The 18,020-nt window shown below is 42.2% G+C and overlaps 1 protein-coding gene and 1 long non-coding RNA gene across 2 annotated transcripts in view; both read right to left on the bottom strand.

Moving 5' to 3' along the window:
* The window catches only part of LOC113168157, a 102,583-nt gene that overhangs the window by 52,963 nt on the left and 31,600 nt on the right, over positions 1–18,020 (bottom strand). The window lies entirely within an intron of this gene.
* Positions 518–12,747, bottom strand: LOC117153095. Its single transcript, XR_004463532.1, has 3 exons — positions 12,697–12,747; positions 6,735–6,738; positions 518–782 (listed from the first exon to the last, which is right to left on the bottom strand). It is a non-coding gene; the product is annotated as an uncharacterized LOC117153095 (long non-coding RNA).

Below are 18,020 nucleotides of genomic sequence, written 5' to 3'. Positions count from 1 at the left end.
TGACAGTAGCTGGATCACAGCTGGGATGCTGCTGTCCACTGGACTGGAGCTGGATTTGTGCTTCACTTGTTATTATTGGATTTGCTCAGTGGGAATAAAAACTATATGAACCACTCGGTAGAGTTAGTTCATGATGGTTACGCACTATATGCAGAGTGGACAAGGACCTGTGGAAAAATAATACCCCACCGTGACCCGTAGGGGGCGTCATAGTTCCCTCATTAGACCAGACAAATAACCAACAGAGTCTATTAAAAATCTGAGGCTGTAGTAAGTAAATAAATATGTTCCAACTGCACATTTACCTGTTTTATTTTTCCAAACGTCTGCACAACACTACGACTATATTACACTGAATCACTGAACATTTGAACGAGTCCAAATCATTCAAAGATCCTCAACCTAAAACTACATGAAACATGCATTTAACTGTAAAATCAGCAGGGAACACGTGTTACACATAATAACAATGTCTTGGTTGTACTGCAGACATCTGGTATCAAAACGTCCACACGGTGCTATATAGAGGTTTCTGTTGACCCACAAGAGGGTGCTGAACAGTCCACAGGACACCAACACACTACTACTGGTGACATCTTTAGCATTTTTAGATTCACTATAAATCTTACATTAAATGCATTTTATGATAAAAAGAATATTGACATTACAAATCTAGAACTGTGTAGTAGTTTTAGTTTTTTAGTGGCTGTAGTTGTAACGTGTGTGTTTGAGGTCTTGATGACAGAGGAACTGATTTCAGACTGAGATCCACTTCCTCATTTCTCTTCATAGCTACGAGCACCTGAGTCCAACATTCACTACTGTGACAACAACCACACAGTTCAGCAGGTGAGAGAACAAATCCCCAAAGTGTGTGTAGCTGATACTATGAAGTGTTTGAACCCTGTGAACACTGCTCACTTCCTCTACATGAGTAGTTGAGTTCTATTAGTGTTTGTCTTAGAGGATGGAGATTAAACTGAATTAGCTCTTCTTGTCCAAATGAAATGATTCTGTAGATTCAGATGAGCCGATGCTTGATGTTATTTACATTAAATATTTTATCACTGTTCTTTTTAAACCCACGTAAACTTGCTTCTGTCTCAGTAGAGAAAGAAAACCACAAACTAAACAGAATCACAGAGACGTTGGCATAGGAGGAAACACATCTTCAACGTCTGATCTGTAAGTAAAAACCTTTGTGTATTTTCTTTACAGTGGTCTTGATGATGGCTCGGAGGAGGCTGAGCTCAGCTGTGAAGAAACACAACAAGGTAGAATCGGTTTGCAGGATGCAGGAGACATTTGGGAACTTTGCTCCTCAGGAAACAACAGTCGGTCGGTCAGTCGACAACATCCATGTCACGACGTGGTGACACTTTTAATCTGAATCACTGAGCAGACCTACTAAAGATCTTATGATTTAGGGGACGTGGAGCATTTTACTTGGAACATCTTTACATGAAAACTGAACTCCTCAGTTCACTACAACTCCAGTAAAAACAAGAAAAACAAGCCTTGTATGGAGTCTTGTATTTGTTGTTAGCTGCTGTCTAGATACACAAAGTTCACCTGTTGTGAGAACAGCACAGTAAATAATTAAATACAAATAAAACCTTTTTTATAAATTTTATTAGTGAAAATATAAAAAAGTTATAAAAAAAATAGCATAGAATTGTGTTTTCCTGCTTTTTTTACTTTATGCTCTGTACATTCATCTCATCTACACATGATCATGTGAGCTTTTGATGTTTGTGAACATTACACCATAATCTGCATAGATGATGAACTCTGATACGGTAGAAGTATATTAATTTAATTAGACTACATCAAACACTATGTTTTACTATTTTAGTGAAAGTAAAATGATATCTTTTGGTTGGTGTTAGATTTTTTTTAGTGTTCACTTCTTCTCATTTATTTCACAAACATCATGTGTTTTTAATAAAAGTCGTCATTTTTAATGTTTATCTTTCTACATGAATGTCTATGATGAGCTAAATGGTAAACAGATTCATAAAGATGATATGATCAGATCTTTATTGTATATTGACACAGGCAGTCATTGGTGTTATTTTAAAACATGTAGGTACATGAGTATCTGTAAAATGTATGGGTATTTTATCCAAACGTGCTGTTCACTGTCAGTTTACTGCTACCACATTTTCTGATGTAATGTCAACGAGAGGAAACTACGCTATTTGCTTCAATCTGCTAATTTTAGCTGCTGTCACTGTCTAAAAGCTAAAGATCAAACAGTGAAAAAAATGAAGGGTCAAGGTTGGTGTTATATATATATATATATATATATATATATATATATATATATATATATATATATATATATAGATAGATAGATAGATAGATATAGATAGATATGATAGATAGATATATAGTGTAGTGTTTGCTCTTGCACATTAAGCTCATTGCTTAGATCAGGTGAGATCTTTTGTTATCTGAAATGTGGAGGTGGAAAAACATTCAGATAGACCCTAAGAATAGTTCCAACTAAAGTGGTCAGAATAAAACATGACATAATGTTGAATTCTAGAGAAGTGGTGATGTACTCTATGTAGCAGAGTTTGTGGTTTTCACAGCAGTTGTGCTGGAAGCACAATAAGATCGAAGAGACTGATACTAAAGTAGGTCAGAGACATTTACAACAGAGCTCTAAGGCTAGATGCAGCTTTCATTGGTAATCAGATAGACAGAGTTACCTGAGTAGGTCTGAACAGGATGTTAGCAGAGTCGGTCCGAGACAGACGGGCACTTTGGTGTGATTAAAGTTGTTCATAGCAGAGAGCATCTACTAATTCTAATTTACTTTTTGTAAGTTCAAACCTCAGTGTCTTTTTCTCTTCAGTGTCGATCCTGTTGCTGTGCTGTGCATCCACCACAGGTTAGTACATTTCTCTTAGCATGATGTTGTTAGTAAGTGATTTACAGTTTGATTTAAGATATTTCTTAAAAATATAATTCTGCCACTTTACCCTTCACCAACACCCAAATCCTGAACGTCTCAGACTCTCTGACTATGAGTCCCAGCAGAGCTCAACTGTTTGATGGAGACTTTTTCTCTCTGAGCTGTGAGGAGGACGACAGCTCTGCTGAATGGACACTGAGGAGGAACACAACCAGAGAAAACAGGACTCAGTGTGGACAGTGGGGAGAACCAACTGGTTCCTCCTGTAACTTCAGTTTCATTGTCCCATGGGACAGTGGAGTTTACTGGTGTGAGTCCAGAGAGGGATGAACCAGTAGCATCATCAACATCACTGTCTCTGGTAAGATCAGACTGTGGAGTTAGTGTTGATGAGTCTGTGTGGAAATGGATGAAATGCTGTAGTTTGTCTCTGTGTTGAGGTGGATCAGTGATCCTGCAGAGTCCTGTCCTCCCTGTGATGGAGGGACATGATGTCACTCTGCACTGTCAAACAAAGAGCCCTCCCTCCAAGCTCCCAGCTGATTTCTATAAAGATGGCTCCCTCATCAGGACTGAGCCTACAGGTCACATGACCATCCACCATGTTACCAAGTCTGATGAAGGCCTCTACAAGTGTCACATCAGCAGTCATGGAGAGTCTCCACCCAGCTGGATCTCTGTCACAGGTCAGGAGGTCAAACCTTGTGTTTTATGTTAGAAACTGTTATATATTATTTATGTAAACATAACTGGGGGTCATCATTGATGATCAGCTGACCTTCACGGAACACATCGCCACAGTCTCTAGGTCGTGTAGATATGCCCTCCACAATATCAGAAAGATCAGACCCTATCTGACGGAGTACACGACCCAACTCATTGTACAGGCGTTGATCAGGGACAATCAGATTATTATGACTCATACACATACACTGTTCATGTACTGCTCTTTGGTTGTGTAAAGCTGCTTTGTGACAATGTCAATTGTAAAAAGCGCTCTACAAATAAAATTGAATTGAATTGAATTGAATTGATCTTATCTCGTCTTGACTACTACAATGCACTGCTGATGGGTTTACCGGCATCCACGACCAAACCCCTCTAGATGATCCAAAATGCGGCAGCACGCCTCATTTTCAATCAACCAAAAAGGTCTCATGTCACACCGCTCTTCAGATCTTTATACTGGCTTCCTGTGGCTGCAAGGATCAAGTTCAAAGCTCTGCCTCTTGCCTACAGAGTGGTTAACTCCACAGCTCCATCTTATCTCAATTCAATCATTCAGGTCTACATCCCCTCCCGTCCACTGCGCTCAACCAGTGAACGTCGTCTGGTGGTACCAGCACCACACAGTCGACACCAAGGAAAACTGTTCAGCTCAGCGATCCCACGATGGTGGAATGAGCTGCAGAACTCTGCACGCTCAGCCACCTCACTAGCAATCTTTAAAAAACTGCTGAAAACAGAACTCTTCCGCATCTTCCTTTGCACTTAAAAAAAATTCTCTCTCTACTCTCATGTTCCTACATCTCTTGAAACAGAAACACTTTTTTGATAGCACTTTGATTTGATGTTGTTTCTCCTTGACTTAGATTTTTGCCTTGTTCCTCACTTGTAAGTCGCTTTGGATAAAAGCGTCTGATAAATGACTAAGTAAAGACTATGTAAACAAATAATAAGTAAAACATTTAAAAGGCTAACAAGTTTGTAACAGTGTCAAATGACAAAAAACAATGTAATTAATTAATTATTATTTAATTTTAATCCATGGCTAAAAAGTTTTGTCCAAATAACAGAAAATTGTAGCTACAATTAAATTTATTTATATATCACTCAGCTCTATACGTCTGTAGACTTTTAGGTTTACTCTGGGTTTAACACGTTGGTCACACGTTACATGATAAAGATCTAAAGCAGAAATGTCACTTAATAAATAAACTGTGAGGAATATGCACACAACAAATTCTGCACAGTGAAATAAGTGAATGCACTGAAGTGTTGACTTCTGCGGACTGAAGTATACATTTGCTTCTTTTTAGGAAAACCCAGCACCACACCCACCCCTGCAGCCCCTACTACAAGCAGTAGCCCTGCTAGCTCTTCACCCTCTCCCTCTCCTCTGCTGGCAGTCTTGTGGTCTGTTCCCTCCATCTGTGGTCTGGTTGTAATTATTCTTCTGATTCTACTGGTCATACGATGCATCCACAGGAAACCAAAAGGTTTGACAACTTCACCCAAAAAGAAACAAGAATAAAGACTAACTGTATTTATTTTACTTTGTCCAATTAAATTAACAGTGGAGGCTTATTTATTCATTTATTTATTTAAGTTGAAGGTGAATATACCTACAGTAGAGTCATAAAATATCATTGGTTGACCAAAAACACTACTGTCCTTAAAGGGACTTACATGTGCTGCAGCTTTTATTGTGCATCAGAAGCTTTTTTTTATTATTTACTGTATTTGATGTGGTCTGATTAATAGTTTCTGCAGGTTCTAGTTGGTTCAGGATTTTACACTGAACATTTCTTGGATTTCTAGATTCTCTTACTTACTCAAATTGTTCATTTTGCTTCGATCCAGGTCCTGAAGTCCAGGAGGGAGATGATGACATCACATACAGTGTCATCAACCCATTACATCAACTACAAAATACAAAAAATGAAGACAGAGGTAGTATCTGTGTGTGTTTTTGTACGTCATCATTCAGAAAAAGTCCTCCAAAATAAACAACAGTATAATGTAGATGGTTAGATTTTTCTCTATTTCTGCACAAATCTGATCTAAAATATCCTAAAGCTGGACAAAAGGAAAAAAAATTACAAGTTACATGCATTTACTAAGAAAAATGATCCAATCTTCATGTTTGAAGTTTATTATCAGTTAATTTGTATGTGAACTTAGAGTCAAGTGTGAGGTACAGTTAGAACTACGTGCAGTCACACTGGTTTATAATGGAACAGAGAACTGAGTTAAATTAATTATAACCATATAACCTGTTGTGTGTCTGTTTGTTTCCACCCGAATCAGAAGTCATCTACTCTTTACTGACGCCGAGCTTTACACCTTCACATCAGTCCAACCAGTGACGTCCAGCTGCTGCTTTACTGGCCACTAACTGGTCACCACATCCTGTTTAACATTATTTATTTCATCATTTCACAGCTACATTATACATTTCTACATTTTTATATCAGAGTTCAGTTACTACTTGTTTTATAATTAATAAATTTACTTAAAGAAACTTTCGCTGGTTCTAGTTTCTCACTTTTTGACGTTGTGATGCTTTTATTTATGAAAATAAACAGTTTAGTTTGAATAAATTATATTTACAACTGGTTAACTCATTTCTTAAAATTTACTTTGTACAGAATGATCTGATCAGGTCAGATTTTCTCTGCCTCTGGTTTCAGCCTGTGTGCAGCTCAAAAGCTGAGACACAGTAAATGAAAGGAAACACGACCTACATGTGGTGAAGCCACAACACTGTTCAGAGGTGTGTGCTGGTACCTCGTCCTCAGTGAAAACTGCTTCCACTTCCTCCACTTCACATTGATCAGATTCCTGCAGCTTAAAGACCAAAATGTCCTGTTTACTCAGATAAATCAGTAATCAGAGACTGAACACATTATAATTTAGTTAATATTAGGAATTTGAGGAAAATTTGATGTGATGACACAAAACTGATCTAAATGTAACATCTGTGTGGAGCTGATCGTCCTGAGCTAAAGCTCCTACTGGAAACGCCTTCAGTTTGTCCCTGCAGCTCCAGTGAACACACACATTTACTGAACATGTTTCTGACATTAACCAACCTCTGGTTTATTTACCACAATAACAAAGCTGATGTTGGGACAGATCAGACTCCACAGCTCATCCCCACATCAGAACCAGCAAGTTAACTCTTAGTGACCCCTTCCTGTTTCTAGACACAGGAGGTGATTTAATATAATGTTCAATTAGATTCATCAAAAAAGAACAAAAGATCGATATTTATGTGCAGACTTATTTTAATAAATATGAAAATCTATAAATATAGATTTTATAAAACTGCAGTGAAGTTGTCAACGAACAGTGAAAAGACAGAAAAAAAGGAAGTTGTTGTGATTTTTAAACTTTGAAAGTGATCACTATGATCCTTCATTGATCTTTTACTTTATAGACCTAACTTCAGTAATATCAGTTCAGATAAAACACTGATAAGTACAAATATACAGCAGAAGTACTTTTATCTCTGATTTAGAAACAACTAAACCACTGTGTGTCTTTAATTAAATTATAAACATGTAATAATATTTGAGGTAAATTATTTTTTTTCCTATTCTAACCTAATGCAGCATCAGCAGTAAGGAGTAACCTTTACCATGGCTGAAATCAAGTTTCAACTAGTTCAGCTCCATTTGTGACAATAATATGGCTTTACCTGTTACAGTTTTAGAGTAATCAATTCAGTTCAATTCAATTTTATTTGTAGAGCGTATTTTACAAATGACATTGTCACAAAGCAGCTTTACACAACCAAAGAACAGTACATGACAGTGGATGTGTATGAATCATAATAATCAGATTGTAATCAGGTACAGAGCCTTTTACAGTCGTCTAACCTCAGGCTGTTCTGCAGAGCTTTATGTGACCTCAGCAACAAAACACTTTGGCTACATTCATAAAAGCCTCAAATCAAGCGACTCAAATCATTTACTCTACTACGGATCATTTTTTAATAGAAAAAATCTCAGCAGTTTAGAACCGTTTTCAATCTGGACTTGGAGACGTTATAAACAAAAAAACATCTGATCTGAATGATTAGAACTGTAATGTTAATGCAAACCGTGTACAGACGTGTACTGTCTCTTTAAGATCCCTCAGTACATCTCTTTTTGTGTTTTCTCAGTCGTCCAGGTGAAGTTATCTGGAAGTTGAGTCATCAACTGAACTTTTCTTCTTCTCAGGAGGAAAGGTTTCACGAGTTAGAAGCTGGAAAAGTGTCACATGGAAGTAAAGTTCATCACACAGATAAGTTAAGCTCTGCTGTTAACCTCAGTAATGTCTCAGCAGAAACCAGTGTTGACGACAAAGAGACGATTTTATCAACGTTCTGCGTCCTGATGTTCAGCTTCTGTTTCAGGAGCAGATTCATATGAAGTCTGCTTCAGATGTTGTTTCTTTCTAAATACAGAAAACAAACAACAACAGCCAGAAGCACAGAAACTGACAGACCAACAGCCAACCATCCTTGTTTCCTCCATCCTTGTCTCCTCCATCCTTGTCTCCTGCAGCCTTGTTGGTACCTGCAGATGAGAAGCAGCAGTGAGTCAGCAGGTGTCAGGTAGGTGATGAGTGAAGAACACAACAGAATCCATTTCCTCTTCAAACTCCTGTCAGACATTATCTACTGCACTTTGATCCCATCACTCATACCAGCTGTTTTCTACAAAGTCTCATCAACACCAACATCTGATCTGTGATGTTTCACTCTCACATCAACAACCAGGAAGCAGCTTCAACTCTGATCCACACACACACACACACACACACACACACACACACACAATCAGCTGTCAGGTTGATGGTGTTGATGGGGTCACTTTCTAAAATAGATCTCTTCCTGTGGTTTGTTCCTCTCTGGACAACATGACACTCATACGTTCCAGTGTCATTGAATGTCACATTCCTCAGAATCAAAGACACGTCTCCTTCCTTCTTCTCTCTGTCCTTCAGCTCCACTAGACCTCGATAAAATGGATGTTGGTACTTTTCATGAGTGCGGTCGTCCCGGTAAAAGAAAACATCACCATCCGACTTCAGGTCTGATCCACTCCAACAGTCTGACAGCAGCTTCTCCAGGAGCTCGACACTGAAGAGTGACATCGTCTCCACAAATAATTACGGAGCAAAAGTCAGTGAAACAGATCTTTGGGAAACATTTTGACATATTAGGTCATTAAGTTACACAAATGTCAACTTTACATGGTTGGTCAATCACTTTAACATTTTACATTGTCAAACATCCCAAAAGTCCAACAGTTCCTTTAGCTGCCAGCATCACGTTCAAAGCTCTGACCTTTGAAAAGTAGTTAATGCAACATCACGATTATAGTATTATTACTATTATTATCATTATTATCATGGTTATTGTTAAAGGGTTCAAAATGTACTGTTACACATTCATCTGTCATTAGTATTAGTATTGATCTCTCATATACACACCTGAAAAGTACAAGATCTTTCAAATACTGGGTGTTACAAACCTTTTAAACAACAAGAGCACAGGTCACGCAACATTATATGATTGTATTAAGTAGAAATTAGATCATCTGCATCATTATCTTCCTTCAAAATGAAGCTGCCAGCTACATAAAGATAATAATTTATGAAATCAAGGGAGTCCTTGATTTGGATATATGTTGTGGTAACAGTAGCTGATACAAATATATTTAAATATATTTAAATAAAAAATAAAAACAGACATAAACACTAAGAGTTGTGTAAGTATCTTAATCAAACTACAGACAGCAGGAATCAGCTTCGAGTCTCCTGTAAGCTCAGTATCGACTGAAACTACCGATTATTGACTCTTTTAAATGTTTAGCAGAGTTTGCAGCAGGTAGTTTTAGTTCCTAGTAATAAACTGTAATCTTCATTTAGAAAGATGATCAACAAAGAAGAGACAACATAGAAATAAACAGTGACTGAGGACATGTCGGCTTCAGCAGGAGGCTGCAGAGACCAGAGCTCTGAACAGACTGAGTAGAGATGAGAGGAACTGAACCAAAACCTGGACAGGTGAGATCCGGTGTGTGGACGCCACTGATGACGTATGAAACGTGTACGTACGTCTGTTTCACTTCCTCGTTTGTCTTGACAGATGTGAAGCTCAATGAACCACAACACAATTATTGGAAGTGTTGGTGTTGTAAGAAAGACCAGCTGAGGGGTTCAGGACTCAGAGACCCAGACTCAGACTGGTTAGTCCAGTGTGGACTGAGATACTTGGTAATGGGTTTTAAACACGTCATGTCTGCTTCTCTTTTAATTAATCCACTAATCCTCATTAACCACAGTCTTTATGTTCCTGTTCACTCTCAGCAGCTTAAACTAAACCAATCTTACCGTTTTCTACGATCCTCCATCGGGTCCAGTATAAAATTCCTCAATGTTAACATCAGTACCATCATTATCCAGCTCTAATTCCAGATTATGTCCTTCTTCAACAACGGGCTATGGCAGATCGAACAGTTTACTTCCGTCCCATCGCCCAGCAGGGGGCGTAACTTCACCAGGAAAATTTAATTGACTGATTTTTAAAGAAGCAACTTTGTGTCTTTAATTAAACTGTAAACCTGTTATAATATTTCTGCAATAGGATTTGATGAAGAGCTGAACTTTAAAATCTGAGCTTGTTGTGGACCTGGACAGCTGGTTTGTCTACAACAGTCGATTCTGTGTCACTGAGTAAACTCACATCATTTTGTCAAGATTCAAAAAAACTTTATTGATCCCAGAGGAAAATTGTTTTGCCTCATTACAGTTGTTCTCAACACAGACAGAAAAAAAGGGAACCACAACCAGAAAGATCCACATAAACACAATAACATTAATACAGAGAACTCAATATATGTACAGAATATGTGAGATTAATAAAAATGGCTCAATATTTATAGACCAGGGTGGAATGACCGCAATTATAAGACACAAACTATCACTTCCCCCACCCCTTACAGAGGGGAGGAATTGTACAGATTGATCGTCACAGGTAGAAAGGATCTCCTGTGGTTCTCTGTGGAGCATTTAATGTTAATAAGTCTTTGGCTGTAGATGCTCCTCAGTCCAACAACACACTGTGCAGTGGGTGGGGAGGATTGTCCAGGATTCAGAGGAGTTTTAACAGCATCCTCCTCTCAGCCACAACATGTAGAGGGTCCACCTCCACCCCCAGAACAGAGCCAGCCCTCCTAATCAGCTTGTTTAGTCTGTTAGTGTCTGCTACCCACATGTTGCTGCCCCAACAGACCACAGCATAGAAGAAGACACTGGAACCACAGACTCATAAAACATCCTCAGCATGGTGCTGCAGACGTTGAAGGACCTGAGTCTCCTCAGGAAGTACATCCGGCTCTGAGCCTTTCTGTACAGTGCTGCTGAGTTCTTAGTCCAGTCCAGTTTGTTGTCCAAGTACACTCCCAGGTATTTGTACTCAGATATGATCTCCACCTCCTCCCCCTGTATAGAGAGACAGATGACCCTCCAGCTCCTTTGTTTTATTAATTTCTCTCCCAGCAGTGCAGGCCGGATGGTATTGAATGCACTGGAGAAATCAAAAGACATGATCCTCACTAAGCCCCCAGGCTTGTCCAGGTGGGTGTTGGAGCAGTTTTGGTGTGATGGAGCAGATGTATGACGGCGTCTTCCACTCCACCTTGGGGTTGATAGGCAAGGAGGGCATCAAGTGAGGGTTTGACAAGAGGTCGGTGGGACTTCAGGATCAGCCTCGCAAAAGCCTTTATAATGTGCAATGTCAGAGCCACTGATCATCTGCCAGTTTTTACAGTCTATAATTACAATTACAGGAATATTGAAGCAGACAAGCAAACCGAGTAGAGATGAGTGAGGACAGAGGACATTAGCACACTAAAGAATGACCGACGGGTTCAGAGCTGGGACACAATATATCAAGAAAAAGACATTAACAAGACATATGAAACATTCTTTAATATTTTTAAATCCTTATATGATAAAAATCTACTGATTACAATGACACTGATATGACATTAGTAAAAACGGTCATTGACAGGATTTTAAAACCATTAACATACATATGAGCTCAATCCAAACTAAAGTCAGATCATCAAACTACAGTTAGTCCATGGGACAGGTTCTGTTAGGTAGATATCTAGAACTTTACTTACTAACAACCACACATTCATGTTTCTGATGGTTCACTCTCAGAGCTTCTTTAACCCCAACACAAAAACTCTTCTTCCACTTGGACACTTTGGATTTTGCTCCAAATGTTTAACTGAAACTTTTCCATCACAGAGACCAAGAACAAAGTTGAAGTGAATAAAGTTCAATTTGAGCTCAGTGTGTTGGTTCAATACAGCAGCCTGAAGGAACACACTGATGTCCTGCTGCAGGAAACAAACACATGCTTTTATTCTGAAAGGTTCAACTTCAGCTTCTAGTCCAGCAGCTGCTGTAGTGATTGTTTGATCAAGTCAGACACACAGATGTGTTTCCAGATGTGTATGGATGCTGTAGATGAACCAGCAGCACTTACAGATACAGTCCACAACAACAGTGAGTCCACTCCTGGTCAGTATCACTAAAATGTCAAGTCACTTCAAATCGTCCCCATTTCAGGAGATCTGACTTTAGTTGGACTCATTTAACTCCAAATAAAGATGATTGGAGAACAAAAGTCAGGAAACTTTCCTTCATGAAGTTCATGAATGTGATTGACTTAAATCTTTGGTCTTGTTGGGTCATTTGTGCCGACGTCACTATGAACAGCAGCACTGATGTCTAATAATGTCAGTGGATCGAAAAGAGAAAGAGAGAAAAGACAGAACAAGACTTCAGAACAAGTCCTCAACATCTGGATCCTGGAATAATCAGAACTTCATCTTTAAAGGACTGGAAGATGAACAAGTTTACAAGGAATCATTTAGAACTGGTTCAAGAAGAAACTGATTGAATCCATGAATCTGAAAACGTGTGTGTGAGTGAAAGAGACAGACATGTAGAGACTGAACTATCTGTTCAACAGAGACGACGTTTCTCTGACAGGACGACACTCTCAGTACTACACTGAACACAGAGACACTGAGGAACCAGACCAGAACCCAAACACAGGATAAAGAGGTTCAGTGAATGTGGTGTTGAAGGTGTGGAGGTGGATCAGTTTGTCAGAGGAGACTCAAAACAACAGAACAAACTCCATGACTGATCGTTCCTTCCAAACCCACAGTCTTCACTGTCTCCTCTCCTTCTGATTCCTCTGTAAGTCACTGATACATAAACGACTCCGCTCCACTCGACCTCCCAGTAACAGCGACCAGTCAGACCATTACTACACAGCAGCTGAGGCCACCAGTCAAATCTGTCTTGATGATCAGTATATGACTGATCCTCCTTCTCACGTGTCACCTTCCTGTTGTTGTCAGACAGTCGTAGGTTTCTGTTCATTACGTTTGTGTCGATGGTGAGTTGACAGAAATCTGATGGAGAGAACAAGACACAATCCAGCTGCAGTTATTAATCTATCATCAGTTTGATGAGGACTCATGACATCAGGGATTTGAATGAGTGATGTGACAGTTTGAAGATGGTTGAATGTTGCTGCTTTGTTTTCATCAGTCTCATTAAAAACACACTTACACTTCCTCAGACCTGGTCTCAACCATCGGACTCCACCAGGCTCCACCCTGAAAGGAGGAGGGGGGTCAGAGCAGCACATTCTCTTTCAGCATGCACACATGGACATTACATGGCTCTCATACACACAGTGTGTTCTGGTGCTGTTCTAATGGAGGCTTGTATGTAGGGATGGACATTCAGCAAACAACTAAGGAATTGGAGTCCTTATCTTGGAATTCTACGGAGCAGGGAGGTGACATGGAGGAAAGATTTCAATTCTCTAGTTCACAGCAGTGTTGGTGTCAGACACCTGCTTTCAGTCTCACTCTGTCACCAGTCAAACTAATGTGACACCACAGGAAGCAGGAAACTGGAGAGCAAAGTCCAAGAGGATCAACTCCACATACATGGACTCTGTGTGTGTGTTTTCCTCTCTCTAATGTCTGTGGACTGATCTCAGCTGAGCTTCAGACGTTGTCCTGTGTTCAGAGGAAGTCTAGTTCACCTCCAGCTACTGGATATTGATCATTACACACAGACTTTGTGGCTTCATCTGATTTGGTGTCAGATTTGTTGGAGCAGCCAGAGACAGAAAGTGAAAACAGGAGTTTGAGGAGAAAAACATTCAATCACAAACTAATTCTTCAACTGGGAACAACAAGGAGTTTTTCCTCTTTGACAGATTGTAATGATGAAATGAACATGTTATAGTTCTGATTTACTGTCTCCTATATATGACACAAGATCTCATCATGACAAGATCAGGATCTCAGGAAGGTGAAGATGCTTCAATCATCACTATTTGAGGAGACAGAGACATGATGCTGTGACCTGATTCAATCCTCTGATATTCATTCATTGTCATTCTGTGGATAAAAACTCTACCTATAAGGTGGATAACTCTACCTGTGTTGGGCTTTTTCTGTTGGCTTTTAGAACCCAGGCGCTTGTTTTTGTCTTGTTCTCATAGACCTGGTTGCTGGTTTCTCTCCTGAAATCAAGCAACACTGGTAGTGTCAGTAAAGCTGAATTTCCTGTTCAGTTCACAGAATCTAATGTAACACCTGATTTCATCATGAGGAGATTTGTTCACAAAGTCAGAATGAGACACTGAAGTCAGAATTACAGCAGCTCCCCTCTTTTCTTTGCTGAATGTAAAGTGCTTCAGTGAAGATTTGTCATCAGCTGAGAGGAAATGTTTCCAGCACAAAACTACTTTCTGCTGCAGTGTTCATCAACACGACTCCACAGTGAGACACAAACTGATGCTGACACATTTTTCTTCCTTTCATGGCAAAAAGGTGCGTTTGTTTTACTCATCTAAACAAATAGAATCATTAATCATTAACATCCCTACTTCCTCCTCCATCAGACGTTGTCTGTGGCTGCAGCAGGTCTCTCCTTACCTGAGAGTGTCCAGTTTCCAGTGTGGATCTTCCAATCTAGCAGACAGCAGCTTCACTCTTAAGTCTCCTGGATGATTGTAGCTCAGGTCCAGCTCTCTCAGATGGGAGGGGTTGGAGCTCAGAGCTGAGGCCAGAGAAGCACAGCCTTCCTCTGTGATCAGACAGCCTGACAGTCTGCAGACACACAAATGTATGAATTCGATTAAATTAAATTCAGTTTTATTTGTATAGCGCCAATTTACAACAGAAGTTATCTCAGGGTACTTTACAGTTTAAGGTTTAACACTTTACAGAATATAATTATTCAAAAAATTATAAAGAAAACCCAACAATTCCATTTGAGCAAGCTTTAGGCAACAGCGGAGAGGAAAAACTCCCTTTAGAGGTAGAAACCTCCAGGCTCATAGTGGGCGGCCATCTGCCTTGACCGGTTGGGGTGAGTGGAAAGAGAAGAGAGAAAAGAACAGCAGGCAACAACAAGCAGCAAGAACATTGGGCAGGTCAACTGGATTCTGGAGATGTACAGCTCCAGGCTGAGGATACCTGCAGAAAAGTACAGAGAGAGGGAGACAGAGAGGAGGAAACACAACTACAGGAGAGAGAAGAAAAAAAGTTAATGATGTGCAATGGTGGCATTTGCATTGATATAGGAGAGAGGAGAGGAGCTCAGTTTATCAGTAGAGGTCCCCCAGCAGATTAAGCTATATCAGCAGAACTAATAGATGGTTCAGAGTCACCTGATCCATCTCTAACTATAAGCTTTATAAAAAAGGAAAGTTTTAAGTCTAGTCTTAAATGTAGAGAGGGTGTCTGCCTCCAGAACCTGAACTGGGAGCTGGTTCCACAGGAGAGGGGCTTGGTAGCTAAAAGCTTTGCCTCCCATTCTACATTTGGAAACTCTAGGAATCACAAGTAAAGCTGCAGTCTGAGAACGGAGAGTTCTGCTTGGAAGATATGGAACTATGAGTTCTTTAAGATAAGATGGAGCCTGATTATTAAGAGATTTATAAGTGAGGAGAAGAATTTTAAATTCAATTCTGGATTTTACAAGGAGCCAATGGAGAGAAGCTAACGTAGGAGAAATATCTCTCTTGCTAATTCCAGTCAGAACTCTGGCTGTGAGGGGACGGACTGACACGGAGTAAACAGGTACGTACAAAAGGAACTATTTATTAACAACAAAAGGCAGGGACACAGGGAAACCAAACAAACACTAACAAAGTATCAACACAAAAAGACCCAAAACCACGGTGGATTAGAACTAACAAAAACCAGGAACCGACAGACCAAGTAGCAACCTAAAACAACGCAGGAATGCAGGTAAAGAAATATAAAACAACTAAACACACAAATAACTGACTAACTTAACACAGGACTACACAGCACAAAACCGACAGACTAAAAAATACAAAAGTAACAAAAGAAAACTACTGTCGAGGGCAAGGCAACACAGGAGCAAACGCCAAAACCAAAAATACAAAGTGACAACAGAAAATCACTGCAGTCGCAGGCAAACAAAACTCACATGTGGGGAAACAGTCCAACAAACAAACGAGGAAGATGACGGACGAACCAGAGTTGCTGAGGACACTATGCAACATGACACACAACACAACGTGACGAACCAGCAGAGAACAAAGGACTGAGGGAAGCTTATAAAACAAAAGGGGAACACAGGTGAAATTAATCAGTCAATCAAGAGTCCATGGGTTGAGTGGAGGTGGAGGTGCAGGAAGGGAGAAAACAAACAGAAGGGGGAGACAAAAATGTCCAAACAGGCAGGTATGAGGCCTGAATCCTGACAGGACCCCCCCGGCAAGGGGCGGATACCAGACGGCCACAAACAAACGAGGACGGGCGGGAGGAGGGCCCGAAACACCAGACCGGGTGGGCGGAGGGAGGCCTGGTGGAGGGACTGGGAGAAGCAGACCAGGAGTGCCTCCGGCGGACGGCCAGGAGGCGGCAAACAGCCCAGGAGTGCCTCCGGCGGACGGCCAGGAGGCGGCAAACAGCCCAGGAGTGCCTCCGGCGGACGGCCAGGAGGCGGCAAACAGCCCAGGAGTGCCTCCGGCGGACGGCCAGGAGGCGGCAAACAGCCCAGGAGTGCCTCCGGCGGACGGCCAGGAGGCGGCAAACGGACCAGCAGTGCCTCCGGCGGACGGCCAGGAGGCGGCGAACAGGACTGGAGAGACAACGAACCAGAAGGCGGAGCCTCGGGCGGACGGCCGGGAGGCGACGAACCAGAAGGCGGAGCCTCGGGCGGACGGCCGGGAGGCGACGAACCAGAAGGCGGAGCCTCGGGCGGACGGCAGGGAGGCGACGAACCAGAAGGCGGAGCCTCGGGCGGACGGCCGGGAGGCGACGAACCAGAAGGCGGAGCCTCGGGCGGACGGCCGGGAGGCGGCAGGAGAGCCGCAGACCGAAGAACCTCGGGACTGCGAAGCGGAAGCCGGCTGCGGAGCTGAGGCCTGGAGAGCCGGCTGCCTGGAGCGGAGGCCTGGAGAGCCGGCTGAGGAGCGCCGGGTGGATGCTCCGGCGTCTGGAGTGCCGGCTGAGGAGCGCCGGGCGGATGCTCCGGCGTCTGGAGTGCCGGCTGAGGAGCGCCGGGCGGATGCTCCGGCGTCTGGAGTGCCGGCTGAGGAGCGCCGGGCGGATGCTCCGGCGTCTGGAGTGCCGGCTGGAGCTGAGGGGCCAGAACAGGACCACAGTTCTCAGGGGCCCCCCAAGAAGACAGGAGCAGGGTGGTGGTGTCCTCATTGTCATCCCACCACATCTCCTGGGGTGACAAACACAGATCAAAGGTGAGAGACGGCAGCGACGGCCTCTGCGTCGACCCGTCCGAAGACTGAAGAGACGGCGACGGCGGCCTCTGCGTCGACCCGTCCGAAGACTGAAGAGACGGCGACGGCGGCGGCGGCCTCTGCGTCGACCCGTCCGAAGACTGAAGAGACGGCGACGGCGGCCTCTGCGTCGACCCGTCCGAAGACTGAAGAGACGGCGACGGCGGCCTCTGCGTCGACCCGCCTGGGAACCGGACTGGAGCAGTGGCGGCTGCAGGGACCAGATCAGCAGCTGACACCAGAGCAGCGGTGACTGCGGCAATCAAGGTGGCTGCAACTGCAGCGACGGCTGAGGGACCAGGAACGGAAGAGGCTGATGAGGGACCAGGAACGGAAGAGGCTGATGAGGGACCAGGAACGGAAGAGGCTGATGAGGGACCAGGAACGGAAGAGGCTGATGAGGGACCAGGAACGGAAGAGGCTGATGAGGGACCAGGAACGGAAGAGGCTGATGAGGGACCAGGAACGGAAGAGGCTGATGAGGGACCAGGAACT

This window comes from Anabas testudineus, chromosome 18 (assembly GCF_900324465.2).
Source record: "Anabas testudineus chromosome 18, fAnaTes1.2, whole genome shotgun sequence".
Taxonomy (NCBI): domain Eukaryota; kingdom Metazoa; phylum Chordata; class Actinopteri; order Anabantiformes; family Anabantidae; genus Anabas; species Anabas testudineus.
Note: the sequence above shows the minus strand (reverse complement) of the source record. Positions and strands in the feature narration are given on the sequence as shown.